This window comes from Cherax quadricarinatus, chromosome 5 (assembly GCF_038502225.1).
Source record: "Cherax quadricarinatus isolate ZL_2023a chromosome 5, ASM3850222v1, whole genome shotgun sequence".
NCBI lineage: Eukaryota > Metazoa > Arthropoda > Malacostraca > Decapoda > Parastacidae > Cherax > Cherax quadricarinatus.
In genome coordinates this window covers 43,513,100-43,537,460 of record NC_091296.1, presented here as the reverse complement: position 1 = coordinate 43,537,460, position 24,361 = coordinate 43,513,100, and positions in this window count along the sequence as shown.

Below are 24,361 nucleotides of genomic sequence, written 5' to 3'. Positions count from 1 at the left end.
AGAACCTTTACTGCACGTATAAGTTCCATCAAACACCTTAACTACTGGGAACGCCTGGAAGCACTTGACTTGTACTCACTGGAGCGCAGGCGAGAGAGAGAGATCATAATCTACACCTGGGAGATTCTGGAGGGACTGGTTCCTAATATGCACACAGAAATCACTCCATACGAAAGCAAAATACTTGGCAGGCGATGCATAATACCCTCAGTGAAAAGTAGGGGCGCCACTGGTACACTAAGAGAAAACACAATAAGTGTGAGGGGACCAAGACTGTTCAACAGCCTCGCACCAGCAATAAGGGGCATTACCAGTAGACCCCTGGTTGTCTTCAAGAGGGAGCTGGACAGATACCTAAAGACGGTGCCGGATCAGCCGGGCTGTGGTTCGTACGTTGGATTGCGTGCGGCCAGCAGTAACAGTCTCGTTGATCAGGCCCTGATCCACCGGGAGGCCTGGTCATGGACTGGGCCGCGGGGGCGTTGATCCCCGGAATACTCTCCAGGTAGACTCGAGGTAGGTAGTGCCATATATTTGCCTACGTTTTATGTTTGTGAAAAATACTAGCACGCTTGTTTTTGGATTTTTTTTGGTTCCTACTCCACAACACTGTAGAAATTGCTGATGCTTTGGCCACCTAGCAAAATATTGCAGGTCAATGGCAGAATGTCCTGTCTGTGGTGCAGCTGACCATAACATTGCAGGTATCAACAGCAGCAACAGAGAGTAGGAAGAACAGGAAGGAAAGTAAACATCCCAGATATCAACAGCAGCAACAGAGAGTAGGAAGAACAGAAAGGAAAGTAAACATCCCAGATATCAACAGCAGCAACAGAGAGTAGGAAGAACAGAAAGGAAAGTAAACATCCCAGATATCAACAGCAGCAACAGGGAGTAGGAAGAACAGGAAGGAAAGTAAACATCCCAGATATCAACAACAGCAACAGAGAGTAGGAAGAACAGAAAGGAAAGTAAACATCCCAGATATCAACAGCAGCAACAGAGAGTAGGAAGAACAGAAAGGAAAGTAAACATCCCAGATATCAACAGCAGCAACAGAGAGTAGGAAGAACAGGAAGGAAAGTAAACATCCCAGATATCAACAGCAGCAACAGGGAGTAGGAAGAACAGGAAGGAAAGTAAACATCCCAGATATCAACAGCAGCAACAGAGAGTAGGAAGAACAGGAAGGAAAGTAAACATCCCAGATATCAACAGCAGCAACAGGGAGTAGGAAGAACAGGAAGGAAAGTAAACATCCCAGATATCAACAGCAGCAACAGAGAGTAGGAAGAACAGGAAGGAAAGTAAACATCCCAGATATCAACAGCAGCAACAGAGAGTAGGAAGAACAGAAAGGAAAGTAAACATCCCAGATATCAACAGCAGCAACAGGGAGTAGGAAGAACAGGAAGGAAAGTAAACATCCCAGATATCAACAGCAGCAACAGAGAGTAGGAAGAACAGGAAGGAAAGTAAACATCCCAGATATCAACAGCAGCAACAGGGAGTAGGAAGAACAGGAAGGAAAGTAAACGTCCCAGGTATCAACAGCAGCAACAGAGAGTAGGAAGAACAGGAAGGAAAGTAAACATCCCAGATATCAACTGCAGCAACAGGGAGTAGGAAGAACAGGAAGGAAAGTAAACATCCCAGATATCAACAGCAGCAACAGAGAGTAGGAAGAACAGAAAGGAAAGTAAACATCCCAGGTATCAACAGCAGCAACAGGGAGTAGGAAGAACAGGAAGGAAAGTAAACGTCCCATGTATCAACAGCAGCAACAGGGAGTAGGAAGAACAGGAAGGAAAGTAAACGTCCCAGGTATCAACAGCAGCAAGAGAATCGCAACTCAGATTGTTACGACTTCTGTTAGTCTAACTACTGTACTCTTCTGGGAAGCACTAAATCCGTAGGGGCATATAGTGCCTGAATAAATAAAAATATATTTTTCATAACGGGTATTATTCAGATTATGTAAATTAGATGCACAGGCAAGGCATGGAATATTTATTTTAACCCGAGAAGTCAGCGTTGTTTAACCCTGGTGGGTTTAGCGCTCAGTTTTGATTATAATAATTGCCAGAGAAGTTTGATTGAAGATTGACATGACTGCAACGTACAGGAAATATTGTGCCCAGAAACTTGATGCCGGTAAACAATGGCTCGTGAGTCATGTAAATAACGCTATCGTCTCCATCCCTGGAACAAATTTGATTGCCTGTACGGGTTTAGCGCTTACCCACAAATGCAACAGTAATAATGCACAGATGCTAAATTGTTTGACCTTCATATCCAACTTTGCTGCAGGTGCAGCTGCAGCTTCTCTCCCAGTAAAATGTCAAATGATTTTTTTCTTCAGAATTCGCGTGACTTAATCCGATCTTGTCTGTCTCCTCTTCTGCCAGTATACTGACATGACTTTTGTCTCTCTACACTTTCTCGTGACTTGAGGAAGGTCCAGGACGAAATGAAATCTTATCTAATTTTCAATTTCAATTTACTGGTTATTTGTGAGTTCTAACAATGTGTTGTTTTCCCATTAGGCCAGTTTCCTGGAGACCCTTATGTGGACCATCTGCCTGTCTGTCTCAGCAGCTGGTTCAACTCTACCACACTCCAGGGACCAGCTAATGTAAGTAGTATGTGGTTGCTTGTAATACCTACATTTAGTGTCTTGTACATGAGCTGCTATGTTCAGTGTCCACCTATGGAATATAATTGTTCAATATTTACCAAAGCTTGGATACATTTAAAATCAATGTTTCTTCCTAAAACATATGAATGTATATATATATATATATATATATATATATATATATATATATATATATATATATATATATATATATATATATATATACATATATTTATATATATATATATATATATATATATATATATATATATATATATATATATATATATATATATATATATATATATTCAACAAACCGGCCGTATCCCACCAAGGCAGGGTGGGACAAAAAAAACGAAAGTTCCTCTTTTTAAATTTACTAATTTATACAAGAGAAGAGGTTACCAGCCCCTTGCTCCCGGCATTTTAGTCGCCTCTTACAACACGCATGGCTTACGGAGGAAGAATTCTGTTCCACTTACCCATGGAGATAACAGGAAATAAACAAGAACAAGAACTAGAAAGAAAATAGCAGAAAACCCAGAGGGGTGTGTATATATATGCTTGTATATGTATGAGTAGTGTGACATAAGTGTAAGTATAAGTAGCAAGACGTACCTGAAATCTTGTATGTTTACGAGGCAGAAAAAAGACACCAGCAATCCTACCATCATGTAAAACAATTACAGGCTTTCGTTTTACACTCACTTGGCAGGACGGTAGTACCTTCCTGGGCGGTTTCTGTCTACCAACCTACTACCTATACATTATATATATATATATATGTATATATATATATATATATATATATATATATATATATATATATATATATATATATATATATGTGTGTGTGTGTGTGTGTGTGTGTGTGTGTGTGTGTATATGTTTTGCCGAATAGGCAGAACTTGCGATCTTGGCTTAAATAGCAACGCTCATCTTGCCATATAGGACAAGTGAAAATTTGTGTATGCAATAATTTCGCCAAAATCATTCTGAACCTAACGCAAAAAATATGTTTCACTGTGTTTGTTTAGTATTAAATTACTATAAACAAATCTAAAATATATTTAGTTGGGTTAGGCTAAAATAAATTGTGCTTGTTATAATAAGGTTAGGTAAGTTTTCTAAGTTCCTTTTGGTGCAAAATTATAAATTTTTACATTAACATTAATGAAAAAAATATATCTTTAAACGTATAAGAGAAATTTTTAGAAAGGACTTAATTTTAAATGAGTTCTTGCTAATTGACCAGTTTTACATATTCGGCACGACATATATATATATATATATATATATATATATATATATATATATATATATATATATATATATATATATATATATATATATATATATATATATATATATATATATATATAGAGAGAGAGAGAGAGAGAGAGAGAGAGAGAATGAGAATATTTTCTAAATTTTTCTTGGAATTATAATTTGAATTAATTTATTATTATGTTCAGTACTTGTAAACTTAGAATAATTTTTATTTTCTTGAGTACTTTAGGACGGACTTGGTATCTTGGTTCAGTTTTTAAGACTGGACATGAAGTGCTGACACATCAGTGAAGTGCTGACACTTCAGCGATGAAATGCTGACACTTCAATGGAGTGGTGACACTTCAGTGATGAAGTGCTGACACTTCAGTGAAGAAGTGCTGACACTTCAGCGATGAAGTGCTGACACTTCATTGATGCAGACTCGGCAGACGATGCAGCATCCCCCCCCCCAATGAAAAGCAGGGGTGTCACTAGCACGCTAAGAGACAACACAGTAAGTGTCAGGGGCCCGAGACTGTTCATCTCCCTCGCAACATACATAAGGGGGACTACCAATAGACCCCTGACTGTCTTCAAGCAGGCACTGGACAGGCACCTAAAGTCGGTACCTGACCAGCCGGGCTGTGGCTCGTACGTTGGATTGCGTGCAGCCAGCAGTAACAGCCTGGTTGATCAGGTCCTGTTCCACCATGAGGCCTGGTCACAGACCGGGACGCGGGGGCGTTGACCCCCGGAACTCTCTCCAAGTAAATCAGGGTAAGTGCTGACACTTCAGTGATGAAGTGAGAAGCGTAGTGTGGTAGAGGCTGGGTGATGGTAGTGTGGTACAGGCTGGGTGATGGTAGTGTGGTACAGGCTGGGTGATGGTAGTGTGGTACAGGCTGGGTGATGGTAGTGTGGTACAGGCTGGGTGATGGTAGTGTGGTACAGGCTGGGTGATGGTAGTGTGGTACAGGCTGGGTGATGGTAGTGTGGTACAGGCTGGGTGATGGTAGTGTGGTAGAGGCTGGGTGATGGTAGTGTGGTAGAGGCTGGGTGATGGTAGTGTGGTAGAGGCTGGGTGATGGTAGTGTGGTAGAGGCTGGGTGATGGTAGTGTGGTAGAGGCTGGGTGATGGTAGTGTGGTAGAGGTTGGGTGATGGTAGTGTGGTAGAGGCTGGGTGATGGTAGTGTGGTAGAGGCTGGGTGATGGTAGTGTGGTAGAGGCTGGGTGATGGTAGTGTGGTAGAGGTTGGGTGATGGTAGTGTGGTAGAGGCTGGGTGATGGTAGTGTGGTAGAGGCTGGGTGATGGTAGTGTGGTAGAGGCTGGGTGATGGTAGTGTGGTAGACGCTGGGTGATGGTAGTGTGGTAGAGGCTGGGTGATGGTAGTGTGGTAGAGGCTGGGTGATGGTAGTGTGGTAGAGGCTGGGTGATGGTAGTGTGGTAGAGGCTGGGTGATGGTAGTGTGGTAGACGCTGGGTGATGGTAGTGTGGTAGACGCTGGGTGATGGTAGTGTGGTAGAGGCTGGGTGATGGTAGTGTGGTAGAGGCTGGGTGATGGTAGTGTGGTAGACGCTGGGTGATGGTAGTGTGGTAGACGCTGGGTGATGGTAGTGTGGTAGAGGCTGGGTGATGGTAGTGTGGTAGACGCTGGGTGATGGTAGTGTGGTAGACGCTGGGTGATGGTAGTGTGGTAGAGGCTGGGTGATGGTAGTGTGGTAGAGGCTGGGTGATGGTAGTGTGGTAGAGGCTGGGTGATGGTAGTGTGGTAGAGGCTGGGTGATGGTAGTGTGGTAGACGCTGGGTGATGGTAGTGTGGTAGACGCTGGGTGATGGTAGTGTGGTAGAGGCTGGGTGATGGTAGTGTGGTACAAGCTGGGTGATGGTAGTGTGGTAGAGGCTGGGTGATGGTAGTGTGGTAGACGCTGGGTGATGGTAGTGTGGTAGACGCTGGGTGATGGTAGTGTGGTAGACGCTGGGTGATGGTAGTGTGGTAGAGGCTGGGTGATGGTAGTGTGGTAGAGGCTGGGTGATGGTAGTGTGGTAGACGCTGGGTGATGGTAGTGTGGTAGACGCTGGGTGATGGTAGTGTGGTAGAGGCTGGGTGATGGTAGTGTGGTAGACGCTGGGTGATGGTAGTGTGGTAGACGCTGGGTGATGGTAGTGTGGTAGAGGCTGGGTGATGGTAGTGTGGTAGAGGCTGGGTGATGGTAGTGTGGTAGAGGCTGGGTGATGGTAGTGTGGTAGAGGCTGGGTGATGGTAGTGTGGTAGACGCTGGGTGATGGTAGTGTGGTAGACGCTGGGTGATGGTAGTGTGGTAGAGGCTGGGTGATGGTAGTGTGGTACAAGCTGGGTGATGGTAGTGTGGTAGAGGCTGGGTGATGGTAGTGTGGTAGACGCTGGGTGATGGTAGTGTGGTAGACGCTGGGTGATGGTAGTGTGGTAGACGCTGGGTGATGGTAGTGTGGTAGAGGCTGGGTGATGGTAGTGTGGTAGAGGCTGGGTGATGGTAGTGTGGTAGAGGCTGGGTGATGGTAGTGTGGTAGAGGCTGGGTGATGGTAGTGTGGTAGACGCTGGGTGATGGTAGTGTGGTAGACGCTGGGTGATGGTAGTGTGGTAGAGGCTGGGTGATGGTAGTGTGGTAGAGGCTGGGTGATGGTAGTGTGGTAGAGGCTGGGTGATGGTAGTGTGGTAGAGGCTGGGTGATGGTAGTGTGGTACAAGCTGGGTGATGGTAGTGTGGTACAAGCTGGGTGATGGTAGTGTGGTAGAGGCTGGGTGATGGTAGTGTGGTAGAGGCTGGGTGATGGTAGTGTGGTAGAGGCTGGGTGATGGTAGTGTGGTAGAGGCTGGGTGATGGTAGTGTGGTAGAGGCTGGGTGATGGTAGTGTGGTAGAGGCTGGGTGATGGTAGTGTGGTAGAGGCTGGGTGATGGTAGTGTGGTACAAGCTGGGTGATGGTAGTGTGGTACAAGCTGGGTGATGGTAGTGTGGTAGAGGCTGGGTGATGGTAGTGTGGTACAAGCTGGGTGATGGTAGTGTGGTACAAGCTGGGTGATGGTAGTGTGGTAGACGCTGGGTGATGGTAGTGTGGTAGACGCTGGGTGATGGTAGTGTGGTAGAGGCTGGGTGATGGTAGTGTGGTAGAGGCTGGGTGATGGTAGTGTGGTAGAGGCTGGGTGATGGTAGTGTGGTAGAGGCTGGGTGATGGTAGTGTGGTAGACGCTGGGTGATGGTAGTGTGGTAGACGCTGGGTGATGGTAGTGTGGTAGAGGCTGGGTGATGGTAGTGTGGTACAAGCTGGGTGATGGTAGTGTGGTACAAGCTGGGTGATGGTAGTGTGGTAGAGGCTGGGTGATGGTAGTGTGGTAGACGCTGGGTGATGGTAGTGTGGTAGAGGCTGGGTGATGGTAGTGTGGTACAAGCTGGGTGATGGTAGTGTGGTAGAGGCTGGGTGATGGTAGTGTGGTAGACGCTGGGTGATGGTAGTGTGGTAGAGGCTGGGTGATGGTAGTGTGGTAGAGGCTGGGTGATGGTAGTGTGGTAGACGCTGGGTGATGGTAGTGTGGTAGAGGCTGGGTGATGGTAGTGTGGTAGAGGCTGGGTGATGGTAGTGTGGTAGAGGCTGGGTGATGGTAGTGTGGTAGAGGCTGGGTGATGGTAGTGTGGTAGAGGCTGGGTGATGGTAGTGTGGTAGAGGCTGGGTGATGGTAGTGTGGTACAAGCTGGGTGATGGTAGTGTGGTAGAGGCTGGGTGATGGTAGTGTGGTAGAGGCTGGGTGATGGTAGTGTGGTAGAGGCTGGGTGATGGTAGTGTGGTAGACGCTGGGTGATGGTAGTGTGGTAGAGGCTGGGTGATGGTAGTGTGGTACAAGCTGGGTGATGGTAGTGTGGTAGAGGCTGGGTGATGGTAGTGTGGTAGAGGCTGGGTGATGGTAGTGTGGTAGACGCTGGGTGATGGTAGTGTGGTAGAGGCTGGGTGATGGTAGTGTGGTACAAGCTGGGTGATGGTAGTGTGGTAGAGGCTGGGTGATGGTAGTGTGGTAGACGCTGGGTGATGGTAGTGTGGTAGAGGCTGGGTGATGGTAGTGTGGTAGAGGCTGGGTGATGGTAGTGTGGTAGACGCTGGGTGATGGTAGTGTGGTAGAGGCTGGGTGATGGTAGTGTGGTAGAGGCTGGGTGATGGTAGTGTGGTAGAGGTTGGGTGATGGTAGTGTGGTAGAGGCTGGGTGATGGTAGTGTGGTAGACGCTGGGTGATGGTAGTGTGGTAGAGGCTGGGTGATGGTAGTGTGGTAGACGCTGGGTGATGGTAGTGTGGTAGAGGCTGGGTGATGGTAGTGTGGTAGAGGCTGGGTGATGGTAGTGTGGTAGAGGCTGGGTGATGGTAGTGTGGTAGAGGCTGGGTGATGGTAGTGTGGTAGAGGCTGGGTGATGGTAGTGTGGTAGACGCTGGGTGATGGTAGTGTGGTAGAGGCTGGGTGATGGTAGTGTGGTAGAGGCTGGGTGATGGTAGTGTGGTAGAGGTTGGGTGATGGTAGTGTGGTAGAGGCTGGGTGATGGTAGTGTGGTAGAGGCTGGGTGATGGTAGTGTGATACAGGCTGGGTGATGGTAGTGTGGTAGAGGTTGGGTGATGGTAGTGTGATACAGGCTGGGTGATGGTAGTATGTTACAGGCTGGGTGATGGTAGTGTGGTAGACGCTGGGTGATGGTAGTGTGGTAGAGGCTGGGTGATGGTAGTGTGGTAGAGGCTGGGTGATGGTAGTGTGGTAGAGGTTGGGTGATGGTAGTGTGATACAGGCTGGGTGATGGTAGTGTGGTAGACGCTGGGTGATGGTAGTGTGGTGTAGGCTGGGTGATGGTAGTGTGGTAGAGGCTGGGTGATGGTAGTGTGGTAGAGGTTGGGTGATGGTAGTGTGATACAGGCTGGGTGATGGCAGTATGTTACAGGCTGGGTGATGGTAATGTGGTACAGGCTGGGTGATGGTTGTGTGGTACAGGCTGGGTGATGGTAGTGTGGTGTAGGCTGGGTGATGGTAGTGTGGTACAGGCTGGGTGATGGTAGTGTGGTGCAGGCTGGGTGATGGTAGTGTGGTACAGGCTGGGTGATGGTAGTGTGGTGCAGGCTGGGTGATGGTAGTGTGGTAGAGGCTGGGTGATGGTAGTGTGGTATAGGCTGGGTGATGGTAGTATGGTACAGGATTGGTGATGATAGTGTGGTACAGGCTGGTTGATGGTAGTGTGGTACAGGCTGGGTGATGGTAGTGTGGTACAGGCTGGGTGATGGTAGTGTGGTACTGGCTGGGAGATGGTAGTGTGGTACAGGCTGGGTGATGGTAGTGTGGTACAAGCTGGGTGATGTTAGTGTGGTACAGGCTGGGTGATGGCAGTGTGTTACAGGCTGGGTGATGGCAATAGGGTACAGACTGGGTGATGGTAGTGTGGTACAGGCTGGGTGATGGTAGTGTGGTACAGGCTGGTTGATGGTAATAGGGTACAGGCTGGGTGATGGCAATAGGGTACAGGGTGGGTGATGGTAGTGTGGTACAGGCTGGGTGATGGTAGTGTGGTACAGGCTGGGTGATGATAGTGTGGTACAGGCTGGTTGATGGTAGTGTGGTACTGGCTGGGTGATGGTAGTGTGGTGCAGGCTGGGTGATGATAGTGTGGTACAGGCTGGTTGATGGTAGTGTGGTACAGGCTGGGTGATGGTAGTGTGGTGCAGGCTGGGTGATGGTAGTGTGGTAGAGGCTGGGTGATGGTAGTGTGGTACAGGCTGGGTGATGGTAGTGCGGTACAGGCTTGGTGATGATAGTGTGGTACAGGCTGGTTGATGGTAGTGTGGTAGTGGCTGGGTGATGGTAGTGTGGTACAGGCTGGGTGATGGTAGTGTGGTGCAGGCTGGGAGATGGTAGTGTGGTACAGGCTGGGTGATGGTAGTGTGGTACAGGCTGGGTGATGGTAGTGTGGTACAGGCTGGGTGATGATAGTGTGGTACAGGCTGGGTGATGGTAGTGTTTACCTGGAGTTTACCTGGAGAGAGTTCAGGGGGTCAACGCCCCCGCGGCCCGGTCTGTGACCAGGCCTCCTGGTTGATCAGAGCCTGATCAACCAGGCTGTTACTGCTGGCTGAACGCAAACCAACGTATGAGCCACAGCCCGGCTTTTAGGAACCGACTTTAGGTGCTTGTCCAGTGCCAGCTTGAAGACTGCCAGGGGTCTGTTGGTAATCCCCCTTATGTATGCTGGGAGGCAGTTGAACAGTCTCGGGCCCCTGACACTTATTATATGGTCTCTTAAAGTGCTAGTGTGGTACAGGCTAGGTGATGGTAGTGTGGTACAGGCTGGGTGATGGTAGTGTCGTACAGGCTGGGTGATGGTAGTGTGGTACTGGCTGGGTGATGGTAGTGTGGTACAGGCTGGGTGATGGTAGTGTGGTACAGGCTGGGTGATGATAGTGTGGTACAGGCTGGGTGATGGTAGTGTGGTACAGGCTGGGTGATGGTAGTGTGGTACAGGCTGGGTGATGGTAGTGTGGTACAGGCTGGGTGATGGTAGTGTGGTACTGGCTGGGTGATGGTAGTGTGGTACAGGCTGGTTGATGGTAGTGTGGTAAAGGCTGGGTGATGGTAGTGTGGTACAAGCTGGGTGATGGTAGTGTGGTACAGGCTGGGTGATGGCAGTGTGTTACAGGCTGGGTGATGGTAATGGGGTACAGGGTGTGTGATGGTAGTGTTGTACTGGCTGGGTGATGGTAGTGTGGTACAGGCTTGGTGATGATAGTGTGGTACAGGCTGGTTGATGGTAGGGTGGTACTGGCTGGGTGATGGTAGTGTGGTACAGGCTGGGTGATGGTAGTGTGGTGCAGGCTGGGTGATGGTAGTGTGGTAGAGGCTGGGTGATGGTAGTGTGGTACAGGCTGGGTGATGGTAGTGTGCTGCAGGCTGGGTGATGATAGTGTGGTACAGGCTGGGTGATGGTAGTGTGGTACGGGCTGGGTGATGGTAGTGTGGTACAGGCTGGGTGATGGTAGTGTGTTACAGGCTGGTTGATGGTAGTGTGGTACGGGCTGGGTGATGGTAGTGTGGTACAGGCTGGGTGATGGTAGTGTTGTACAGGCTGGGTGATGGTAGTGTGGTAGAGGCTGGGTGATGGTAGTGTGGTACAGGCTGGATGACGGTAGTGTGGTACAGGCTGGGTGATAATAGTGTGGTAAAGGCTGGATGATGGTAGTGTGGTACAGGCTAGGTGATTGTAATGTGGTACAGGCTTGGTGATGGTAGTGTGGTACAGGCTGGGTGATGGTAGTGTGGTATAAGCTGTGTGATGGTAGTGCGGTACAGGCTGGGTGGTGGTAGTTTGGTTCAGGCTGGGTAATGGTAGTCTGATTCAGGCTGAGCGATGGTAGTGTGGTACAGGCTGGGTGATGGTAGTGTGGTACAAACTGGGTGATGGTAGTGTGGTACAAGCTGGGTAATGGTAGCGTGGTACAGGCTGGGCGATGGTAGTGTGGTACAAGCTGGGTGATGGTAGTGTGGTACAAGCTGGGTGATGGTAGTGTGGTACAAGCTGGGTGATGGTAGTGTGACACAAGCTTGGTGATGGTAGTGTGGTAAAAGCTGGGTGATAATAGTGTGGTACAAGCTGGGTGATGGTAGTGCGGTACAGGCTGGGTGATAGTGGTGTGGTACAGGCTGGGTGAGGGTAGTATGGAACAGGCTGGGTGATGGTAGTGTGGTACAAGCTGGGTGATGGTAGTGTGGTACAAGCTGGGTGATGGTAGTGTGGTACAGGCTGGGTGATGGTAGTGTGGTACAGGCTGGGTGATGGTAGTGTGGTACAAGCTGGGTGATGGTAGTGTGGTACAAGATGGGTGATGGTAGTGTGGTACAAGCTGGGTGATGGTAGTGTGTTACAAACTGGGCGATGGTAGTGTGGTACGAGCTGGGTGATGGTAGTGTGGTACAAGCTGGGTGATGGTAATGTGGCACAGGCTGGGTGATGGTAGTGTGGTACAAGCTGGGTGATGGTAGTGTGGTACAAGCTGGGTGATGGTAGTGTGGTACAAGCTGGGTGGTGGTAGTGTGGTACAGGCTGGGTGAGGGTATTGTAGTACAGGCTGGGTGAGGGTAGTGTGGTACAGGCTGGGTGAGGGCATTGTAGTACAGGCTGGGTGAAGGTACTGTGGTACAGGCTGGGTGATGGTAGTGTGGTACATGCTTTGTGATGGTAGTGTGGTACAAGCTGGGTGAGGGTAGTGTGGTACAAGCTGGGTGATGGTAGTGTGGTACAGGCTGGGTGAGGGTATTATAGTACAGGTTGGGTGAGGGTAGTGTGGTACAGGCTGGGTGATGGTATTGTGGCACAGGCTGAGTGATGGTAGTGTGGTACAAGCTGGGTGAGGGTAGTGTGGTACAGGCTGGGTGATGGTAGTGTGGTACAAGCTCGGTGATGGCAGTGTGGTACAAGCTATGTGATGGTAGTGTTGTTCAAGCTGGGTGGTGGTAGTGTGGTACAGGCTGGGTAAGGGTATTGTAGTACAGGCTGGGTGAGGGTAGTGTGGTACAGGCTGGGTGAGAGTATTGTAGTACAGGCTGCGTGAGGGTAGTGTGATACAGGCTGGATGAGGGTATTGTAGTACAGGCTGGGTGAGGGTAGTGTGGTACAGGCTGGGTGAAGGTAGTGTGGTACAAGCTGGGTGATGGTAGTGTGGTACAAGCTGGGTGATGGTAGTGTGGTACAAGCTGGGTGGTGGTAGTGTGGTACAGGCTGGGTGAGGGTATTGTAATACAGGCTGGGTGAGGGTAGTGTGGTACAGACTGGGTGATGGTAGTGTGGTACAGGCTGGGTGATGGTAGTGTGGTACAAGCTGGGTGGTGGTAGTGTGGTACAGGCTGGATGAGGGTATTGTAGTACAGGCTGGGTGAGGGTAGTGTGGTACAGACTGGGTGATGGTAGTGTGGTACAAGCTGGGTGGTGGTAGTGTGGTACAGGCTGGGTGATGGTAGTGTGGTACAAGCTGGGTGGTGGTAGTGTGGTACAGGCTGGATGAGGGTATTGTAGTACAGGCTGGGTGAGGGTAGTGTGGTACAGGCTGGGTGAGGGTATTGTAGTACAGGCTGGGTGAGGGTAGTGTGGTACAGGCTGGGTGAGGGTATTGTAGTACAGGCTGGGTGAGGGTAGTGTGGTACAGGCTGGGTGAGGGTATTGTAGTACAGGCTGGGTGAGGGTAGTGTGGTACAGGCTGGGTGAGGGTATTGTAGTACAGGCTGGGTGAGGGTAGTTTGGTACAGGCTGGGTGAGGGTATTGTAGTACAGGCTGGGTGAGGGTAGTGTGGTACAGGCTGGGTGAGGGTAGTGTGGTACAGGCTGGGTGATGGTAGTGTGGTGCAGGCTGGGTGATGGTGTTACGCCCTTTGTGCATAATTTAAGAAGGGTGAATTGATTAGTGTGTAATTACGGCTTTTTCACTTAGTATTATATTACTGGTACTTTATTCGTAGCTAAAATAAAGACTCCTAGTTTTATAATATTATCTGGCCATGAATTATTGATTTATTTTGTAGGATGTTTTGTGTTTATGTGTTGCATTGTCTTGTGGTTGTTTATGCTTCACAAACTCGCTCATTCCGAGGTGACGTCAAGCTAGGGAGTTTTACTCATGGCAGTTCATTCTCTCCTCCGGTAGAGAAATCACCAACCCACGGAGCTCCCTTATTCTCTTGTTGCAAACCTCAGGAGAACCTTTGAAGCAGGATTCCTAGGTTCAACCAAGGTTGCTTGGATTACTTCCGTCTCGGAATACTTGACGGGTTGCGTCTGTGCAGTCAGCCATTTAAGTGAAGCAATACCCCACGTCTGAGTTCTCCAACTATTAAAGTCTGGTGATAGTCTCTAACCAGTTCTAGCTGTAGTGTATATGACTGACTGAGGAGGTGGTAAAGGCGCCCTATCTAGTGATTCATTGATCTCGACTTTGATTATGAAATTACAGTGATTGTGTACATACGAATTTATAAGAAAAGGTATACATAAATTTTATCAATTATTTAAATTGCTAAGTGACTATAAGCTTAGTATTATACTGAATAAAACCAGATAAAGCATTATAGAACTTTTTTGCCTTATATTTATATGTGTTTATTTAAAAAGAGTAAAAAGACCTAAGTGGATCTTCACGTGTTGTTACTAACGGGTCTCCTCTCTGAAAAGACTCAAAACGTAACAGATGGTAGTGTAGTACAGGCTGGGTGATGGTAGTGTGGTACAAGCTGAGTGATGGTAGTGTGGTACAAGCTGGGTGATGGTAGTGTGGTACAGGCTGGGTGATGGTAGTGTGGTACAGGCTGGGTGATGGTAGTGTGGTACAGGCTGGGTGATGGTAGTGTGGTACAAGCTGGGTGATGGTAGTGTGGTTCAAGCTGGGTGGTGGTAGTGTTGTACAAGCTGGGTGGTGGTAGCGTGGTACAAGCTGGGTGATGGTAGTGTGGTTCAAGCTGGGTGGTGGTAGTGTGGTATAAGCTGGGTGATGGTAGTGTTGTACATGCTGGACGGTGGTAGTGTGGTACAAGCTGGGTTGTGGTAGTGTGGTACAGGTTGGGTGATGATAGTGTGGTACAGGCTGGGTGATGATAGTGTGGTACAGGCTGGGTGATGGTAGTGTGGTACAAGCTGGGTGATGGTAGTGTGGTACCAGCTGGGTTGTGGTAGTGTGGTACAAGCTGGGTGATGGTAGTGTGGTACAAGCTGGGTGAGGGGATTGTAGTACAGGCTGGTTGAGGGTAGTGTGGTACAGGCTGGGTGATGGTAGTGTGGTACAAGCTGGGTGGTGGTAGTGTGGTACAGGCTGGGTGAGGGTATTGTAGTACAGGCTGGGTGAGGGTAGTGTGGTACAGGCTGGGTGAGAGTATTGTAGTACAAGCTGGGTGAGGGTAGTGTGGTACAGGCTGGGTGAAGTTATTGTAGTACAGGCTGGCTGAGGGTAGTGTGGTACAGGCTGGGTGATGGTAGTGTGGTACAAGCTTTGTGATGGTAGTGTGGTACAAGCTTGGTGATGGTAGTGTGGTACAAGCTGGGTGGTGGTAGTGTGGTACAGGCTGGGTGAGGGTATTGAAATGCAGGCTGGGTGATGGTAGTGTGGTACAGGCTGGATGAGGGTATTGTAGTACAGGCTGGGTGAGGGTAGTGCGGTACAGGCTGGGTGAGGGCATTGTAGTACAGGCTGGGTGAGGGTAGTGTGGTACAACCTGGGTGATGGCAGTGTGGCACAGGCTGGGTGATGGTAGTGTGGTACAAGCTGGGTGATGGTAGTGTGGTACAAGCTGGGTGGTGGTAGTGTGGTACAGGCTGGGTGAGGGTATTGTAGTACAGGCTGGGTGAGGGTAGTGTGGTACAGGCTGGGTGAGGGTATTGTAGTACAGGCTGGGTGAGGGTAGTGTGGTACAGGCTGGGTGATGGTAGTGTGGTACAGGCTGGGTGATGGTAGTGTGGTACAGGCTGGGTGATGGTAGTGTGGTACAAGCTGGGTGATGGTAGTGTGGTGCAAGCTGGGTGGTGGTAGTGTGGTACAAGCTGGGTGATGGTAGTGTGGTACAAGCTGGGTGATGGTAGTGTGGTACAGGCTGGGTGATGGTAGTGTGGTACAGGCTGGGTGATGGTAATGTTGTACAAGCTGTGTGATGGTAGTGTGGTACAAGCTGGGTGGTGGTAGTGTTGTACAAGCTGGGTGGTGGTAGCGTGGTACAAGCTGGGTGATGGTAGCTTGGTACAAACTGGGTGGTGGTAGTGTGGTACAAGCTGGGTGATGGTAGTGTGGTACATGCTGGGTGGTGGTAGTGTGGTACAAGCTGAGTTGTGGTAGTGTGGTACAAGCCGGGTGATGGTAGTGTGGTTCAAGCTGGGTGGTGGTAGTGTGGTATAAGCTGGGTGATGGTAGTGTTGTACATGCTGGACGGTGGTAGTGTGGTACAAGCTGGGTTGTGGTAGTGTGGTACAGGCTGGGTGATAGTGTGGTACAGGCTGGGTGATGGTAGTGTGGTACAAGCTGAGTGATGGTAGTGCGGTACCAGCTGGGTGGTGGTAGTGTGGTACAAGCTGGGTGATGGTAGTGTGGTACAAGCTGGGTGAGGGTATTGTAGTACAGGCTGGGTGAGGTTAGTGTGGTACAGGCTGGGTGAGGGTATTGTAGTATAGGCTGGGTGAGGGTAGTGTGGTACAGGCTGGGTGATGGTAGTGTGGTACAAGCTGGGTGATGGTAGTGTGGTACAAGCTGGGAGGTGGTAGTGTGGTACAGGCTGGGTGAGGGTATTGTAGTACAGGCTGGGTGAGGGTAGTGTGGTACAGGCTGGGTGAGAGTATTGTAATGCAGGCTGGGTGATGGTAGTGTGGTACAGGCTGGATGAGGGTATTGTAGTACAGGCTGGGTGAGGGTAGTGCGGTACAGGCTGGGTGAGGGTATTGTAGTACAGGCTGGGTGAGGGTAGTGTGGTACAAGCTGGGTGATGGCAGTGTGGCACAGGCTGGGTGATGGTAGTGTGGTACAAGCTGGGTGATGGTAGTGTGGTACAAGCTGGGTGGTGGTAGTGTGGTACAGGCTGGGTGAGGGTATTGTAGTACAGGCTGGGTGAGGGTAGTGTAGTACAGGATGGGTGAGGGTATTGTAGTACAGCCTGGGTGATGGTAGTGTGGTACAGGCTGGGTGATGGTAGTGTGGTACAGGCTGGGTGATGGTAGTGTGGTACAGGCTGGGTGATGGTAGTGTGGTACAAGCTGGGTGATGGTAGTGTGGTGCAAGCTGGGTGGTGATAGTGTGGTATAAGCTGGGTGATGGTAGTGTGGTACAAGCTGGGTGATTGTAGTGTGGTACAGGCTGGGTGATGGTAGTGTGGTACAGGCTGGGTGATGGTAATGTACAAGCTGTGTGATGGTAGTGTGGTACAAGCTGGGTGGTGGTAGTGTTGTACAAGCTGGGTGGTGGTAGCGTGGTACAAGCTGGGTGATGGTAGCTTGGTACAAACTGGGTGGTGGTAGTGTGGTACAAGCTGGGTGATGGTAGTGTGGTACATGCTGGGTGGTGGTAGTGTGGTACAAGCTGAGTTGTGGTAGTGTGGTACAGGCTGGGTGATGGTAGTGTGGTACAGGCTGGGTGATGGTAGTGTGGTACAGGCTGGGTGATGGTAGTGTGGTACAAGCTGGGTGGTGGTAGTGTGGTACAAGCTGGGTTATGGTAGTGTGGTGCAAGCTGGGTGATGGTAGTGCGTTACAAGCTGGGTGATGGTAGTGTGGTACAAGCTGGGTGATGGTAGTGTGGTACAAACTGGGTGGTGGTAGTGTGGTACAAGCTGGGTTATGGTAGTGTGGTGCAAGCTGGGTGATGGTAGTGCGTTACAAGCTGGGTGATGGTAGTGTGGTACAGGCTGGGTGGTGGTAGTGTGGTACAAGCTGGGTGATGGTAGTGTGGCACAAGCTGGGTGATGGTAGTGTGGTACAAGCTGGGTGATGGTAGTGTGGTACAAGCTGGGTGATGGTAGTGTGGTACAAGCTGGGTGAGGGTATTGTGCTACAAGCTGGGTGATGGTAGTGTGGTACAAGTTGGGTGATGGCAGTGTGGTACAGGCTGGGTGGTGGTAGTGTGGTACAGGCTGGGTGATAGTAGTGTGGTACAAGCTGGGTGATGGTAGTGTGTTACAGGATGGGTGATGGTAGTGTGGTACAAGCTGGGTGATGGTAGTGTGGTACAGGCTGGGTGATGGTAGTGTGGTACAGGCTGGATGATGATAGTGTGGTACAAGCTGGGTGATGGTAGTGTGGTACAAGCTGGGTGATGGTAGTGTGGTACAAGCTGGGTGGTGGTAGTGTGGTACAAGCTGGGTGATGGTAATGTGGTACAAGCTGGGTGATGGTAGTGTGGTACAAGCTGGGTGATGGTAGTGTGGTACAAGCTGGGTGATAGTGTGGTGCAAGCTGGATGGTGGTAGTGTGGTACAAGCTGGGTGGTGGTAGTGTTTTACTGGCTGGGTGATGGTAGTGTGGTACTGGCTGGGTGATGGTAGTGTTGTACAAGCTGGGTGATGGTAGTGTTGTACAAGCTGGGTGATGGTAGTGTGGTACAAGCTGGGTGATGGTAGTGTGGTACAAGCTGGGTGATGGTAGTGTGGTACAGGCTGGGTGATGGTAGTGTGGTACAGGCTGGTTGTTGGTAGTGTGGTACTGGCTGGGTGATGGTAGTGTGGTATAAGCTGGGTGATGGTAGTGTGGTGCAGGCTTGGTGATGGTAGTGTGGTTCAAGCTGGGTGATGGTAGTGTGGTACAGGCTGGGTGATGGTAGTGTGGTACAAGCTGGGTGATGGTAGTGTGGAACAGGCTGGGTGATAGTGTGGTACAAGCTGGGTGATGGTAGTGTGGTACAGGCTGGGTGATGGTAGTGTGGTACAAGCTGGGTGATGGTAGTGTGGTACAAGCTGGGTGATGGTAGTGTGGTACAAGCTGGGTGATGGTAGTGTGGTACAAGCTGGGTGATGGTAGTGTGGTACAAGCTGGGTGATGGTAGTGTGGTACAAGCTGGGTGATGGTAGTGTGGTACAGGCTGGGTGATGGTAGTGTGGTACAGGCTGGGTGATGATTATGGACATGGAGATGGTTTGTAGGTGAGGTTTTGGTTTGGGAGTGTGCAGGAGTTATAACAGGGTTGATGGGGAGGGGGAGGGATGGTCCAGGAGTTATAACAGGGATGATGGGGAGGGGGAAGAATGGTCCAGGAGTTATAAAAGGGTTGATGGGGAGAAGGAGGGATGGTCCAGGAGTTATAACAGGGTGGATGGGGAGGGGAGGGATGGCCCAGGAGTTATAACAGGGATGATGGGAGAGGGGTGGTCCAGGAGTTATAACAGGGATGATGGGGAGGGGAGGGATGGTCCTGGAGTTATAACAGGGATGATGGGGTGGGGAGGGATCGTCCAGGAGTTGTAACAGGGTTGATGGGGTGGGGGAGGGATGGTCCAGAAGTTATAATAGGGATGATGGGGAAGGGATGGTCCTGGAGTTATAACAGGGATGATGGATTGGGAGGGATTGTCCAGGAGTTATAACAGGGTTGATGGGGTGGGGGAGGGATGGTCCAGGAGTTATAACAGGGTTGATGGGGTGGGGGAGGGATGTTCCAGGAGTTATAACAGGGATGATGGGGAGGGATGATCCAGGAGTTATAACAGGGATGCTGTGGAGGGGGAGTGATGGTCCTGGAGTTGTAACAGGGATGATGGGTAGGGGAGGGATGGTCCAGGAGTTATAACAGGGTTGATGGGGAGGGGAGGGATGGTCTAGGAGTTCTAACAGGGAAGATGGGGTGGAGGAGGGATGGTCCAGGAGCTAGAACAGGGTTGATGGGGTGGGGAGGGATGGTCCAGGAGTTAGAACAGGGTTGATGGGGTGGGGGAATGATGGTCCAGGAGTTATAACAGGGTTGATGGGGAGGGGAGGGATGGTCCAGAAGTTATAACAGGGAAGATGGGGAGGGGGAGGGATGGTCCAGGAGTTATAACAGGGTTGATGGGGAGGGGGAGGGATGGTCCAGGAGTTATAACAGGGTTGATGGGGAGGGGAGGGATGGTCTAGGAGTTCTAACAGGGAAGATGGGGTGGAGGAGGGATGGTCCAGGAGCTAGAACAGGGTTGATGGGGTGGGGAGGGATGGTCCAGGAGTTAGAACAGGGTTGATGGGGTGGGGGAATGATGGTCCAGGAGTTATAACAGGGTTGATGGGGAGGGGAGGGATGGTCCAGAAGTTATAACAGGGAAGATGGGGAGGGGGAGGGATGGTCCAGGAGTTATAACAGGGTTGATGGGGAGGGGGAGGGATGGTCCAGGAGTTATAACAGGATGGATGGGTTAGGGAGGGATGGCTCAGGAGTTATAATAGGGTTGATTGGAAGGGGGAGGGATGGTCCAGGAGTTATAACAGGGATGATGCGGAGGGGGAGGGATGGTCCAGGAGTTATAACAGGGTTGATGGTGAGGGGGAGGGATGGTCCGGGAGTTATCACAGCGTTGATGGGGTGGGGAGGGATGGTCCAGGAGTTATAACAGGGAAGATGGGGTGGGGGAGGGATGATCCAGGAGTTATAACAGGGTTGATGGGGAGGGGAGGGATGGTCCAGGAGTTATAACAGGGTTGATGGGGAGGGGGAGGGATGGTCCAGGAGTTATAACAGGGTTGATGGGGTGGGGGAGGGATGGTCCAGGAGTTATAACAGGGTTGATGGGGAGGGGAGGGATGGTCCAGGAGTTATAACAGGGTTGATGGGGAGGGGAGGGATGGTCCAGGAGTTATAACAGGGAAGATGGGGAGGGGGAGGGATGGTCCAGGAGTTATAACAGGGATGATGGGGAGGGGGAGGGATGGTCCAGGAGTTATAACAGGGTTGATTGGGAGGGGGAGGGATGGTCCAGGAGTTATAACAGGGATGATGGAGAGGGGGAGGGATGGTCCAGGAGTTATAACAGGGATGATGGGGTGGGGGAGGGATGGTCCAGGAGTTATTACAGCGTTGATGGGGTGGGGGAGGGATGGTCCAGGAGTTATAACAAGGTTGATTGGGAGGGGAGGGATGGTCCAGGAGTTATAACAGGGATGATGGGGAGGGGGCGGGATGGTCCAGGAGTTATAACATGGTTGATTGGGAGGGGGAGTTATGGTTCAGGAGTTATAACAGTATTGATGGGGAGGGGAGGGATGGTCCACGAGTTATAACAAGGTTGATTGGGAGGGGGAGGGATGGTCCAGGAGTTATAACAGGGATGATGCGGTGGGGGAGGGATGGTCCAGGAGTTATAACAGGGTTGATGGGGAGGGGGAAGGATGGTCCAGGAGTTATAACATGGTTGATTGGGAGGGGGAGGGATGGTCCAGGAGTTATAACAGGGTTGATCGGGAGGGGAGGTATGGTCCAGGAGTTATAAAAGGGTTGATGGGGAGGGGGAGTGATGGTTCAGGAGTTATAACAGGGATGATGGGGAGGGGAGGGATGGTCCAAAAGTTATAACAGGAGTGATCGGGAGGGGGAGGGATTGTCCAGGAGTTATAACAGGGATGATGGGGAGGGGGAGGGATGGTCCAGGAGTTATTACATGGTTGATGGGGAGGGGGAATAAGGGGAAATAATGATCATAAGTGATCAATATAGGGAGTCATAATGGTGTTCTAACCTGGGGGAAATTGAATGGACGGGGGGGGGAGAGTAGGGGGAGATTAAGGTTAGTTCTGGATGATCCAGGAGCAAGACCTTGTTGCGAGGAACTGGAGGTGTGATAGAGAGGCTGAGTGTGGTCTTGTTCCGAGGAATTGGAATTAGAGATGGTAGGTAGTGTGAGGTGAGGCTGTCACTTTGGCTGCATCACTGTAGTTAATATAATGATGAATAGTGTGGACCAGGAGGTAGAGTGGCTATAGACCACTGAGACTTCTATAATGAGTCTCTATAGACCACTGAGACTTCTATAATGAGTGGCTATAGACCACTGAGACTTCTATAATGAGTGGCTATAGACCACTGAGACTTCTATAATGAGTGGCTATAGACCACTGAGACTTCTATAATGAGTGACTATAGACCACTGAGACTTCTATAATGAGTCTCTATAGACCACTGAGACTTCTATAATGAGTGGCTATAGACCACTGAGACTTCTATAATGAGTGGCTATAGACCACTGAGACTTCTATAATGAGTGGCTATAGACCACTGAGACTGCTATAATGAGTGACTATAGACCACTGAGACTGCTATAATGAGTGACTATAGACCACTGAGACTGCTATAATGAGTGACTATAGACCACTGAGACTGCTATAATGAGTGACTATAGACCACTGAGACTGCTATAATGAGTGACTGTAGACCACTGAGACTGCTATAATGAGTGACTATAGACCACTGAGACTGCTATAATGAGTGACTATAGACCACTGAGACTGCTATAATGAGTGACTATAGACCACTGAGACTGCTATAATGAGTGACTGTAGACCACTGAGACTGCTATAATGAGTGACTATAGACCACTGAGACTGCTATAATGAGTGACCATAGACCACTGAGACTGCTATAATGAGTGACTGTAGAACACTGAGACTGCTATGAGTGACTATAGACCACTGAGACTGCTATAATGAGTGACTATAGACCACTGAGACTGCTATAATGAGTGACTATAGACCACTGAGACTGCTATAATGAGTGACTATAGACCACTGAGACTGCTATAATGAGTGACTATAGACCACTGAGACTGCTATAATGAGTGACTGTAGACCACTGAGACTGCTATAATGAGTGACTATAGACCACTGAGACTGCTATAATGAGTGACTATAGACCACTGAGACTGCTATAATGAGTGACTGTAGACCACTGAGACTGCTATAATGAGTGACTATAGACCACTGAGACTGCTATAATGAGTGACTGTAGACCACTGAGACTGCTATAATGAGTGACTATAGACCACTGAGACTGCTATAATGAGTGACTGTAGACCACTGAGACTGCTATAATGAGTGACCATAGACCACTGAGACTGCTATAATGAGTGACTATAGACCACTGAGACTGCTATAATGAGTGACTATAGACCACTGAGACTGCTATAATGAGTGACTATAGACCACTGAGACTGCTATAATGAGTGATTATAGACCACTGAGACTGCTATAATGAGTGACTATAGACAACTGAGACTGCTATAATGAGTGACTATAGACCACTGAGACTGCTATAATGAGTGACTATAGACCACTGAGACTGCTATAATGAGTGATTATAGACCACTGAGACTGCTATAATGAGTGACTATAGACAACTGAGACTGCTATAATGAGTGACTATAGACCACTGAGACTGCATATAATGGTTTATCTTTTTCATGGTTTGAGTCCTTCTAGCTCAGAACATGGACATCCTGAAATCCTCACAAAATGCAGAAAATTAGCCTAAGATAATGATCTTATGCGGTTAGCTGACAATGTTGGTCGGTCTTATTCATAGAGGAACAGTGAGAGGGAGATGGGGGAGGGTTGATGAGGAGAGGGGGTGGGAGGTGAAGGGGGTGAAACATACTGGGTCATAAACCATACCCCCGGCCGGGATTGAACCCGCGGTCATAGAGTCTCAAAACTCCAGCCCGTCGCGCTAGCCACTAGACCAGCTAGCCACAATAAGATTCATCCAACTAGGTATATTTCTACACCATAGGAAAGTTAGCACAGGCACCTCTGTGACCACAAATGCAAGTTTTTACAGACGAATCTCCAGCTAGCGTGGCCGTGACGAACTCTAGCTCAAGTCCCTTCACTGCCGTCAACATGACTTAAGAAATCGTAATGACACGATTGCAAATAAACCATACCCCCGGCCGGGATTGAACCCGCGGTCATAGAGTCTCAAAACTCCAGCCCGTCGCGCTAGCCACTAGACCAGCTAGCCACAATAAGATTCATCCAACTAGGTATATTTCTACACCATAGGAAAGTTAGCACAGGCACCTCTGTGACCACAAATGCAAGTTTTTACAGACGAATCTCCAGCTAGCGTGGCCGTGACGAACTCTAGCTCAAGTCCCTTCACTGCCGTCAACATGACTTAAGAAATCGTAATGACACGATTGCAAATAAACCATACCCCCGGCCGGGATTGAACCCGCGGTCATAGAGTCTCATGCAATCGTGTCATTACGATTTCTTAAGTCATGTTGACGGCAGTGAAGGGACTTGAGCTAGAGTTCGTCACGGCCACGCTAGCTGGAGATTCGTCTGTAAAAACTTGCATTTGTGGTCACAGAGGTGCCTGTGCTAACTTTCCTATGGTGTAGAAATATACCTAGTTGGATGAATCTTATTGTGGCTAGCTGGTCTAGTGGCTAGCGCGACGGGCTGGAGTTTTGAGACTCTATGACCGCGGGTTCAATCCCGGCCGGGGGTATGGTTTATTTGCAATCGTGTCATTACGATTTCTTAAGTCATACTGGGTCATGGTGGAGATGGTGGGGTATGGTAGGGCGGATTTGGATGGGTACTGTTGGAAGCATTGATGTCACTTGTGGTTAAAATATTTAGAGCAGGGTGAAGAGGAGGAGGTGGCAGTTAAGGGGATCTTGTTTCAAGGAATTGGAGCTTGGTTGGTCTAATATCATAAATTATCTTGGAGCAGGACTTAGAGCATCCCCCACCCCTCAGAAGAATAACATACTGTTCTCCATAGCTTGAGTCACCTTATTGGCCACAACATGATTTGCCCTATTCGCCATAGCGAGAGGTTACGCACTACTTACAGTACATATATATTCTCATAAAATCCTAACTAACAAGCCCTGGAGACTGAGTCCACCACCAAGTTATTCTTTCCAAAGATCTGCTTGATCTTGATGTAGTAAGGCTGGATTCTCATGGTCCAGCTTATA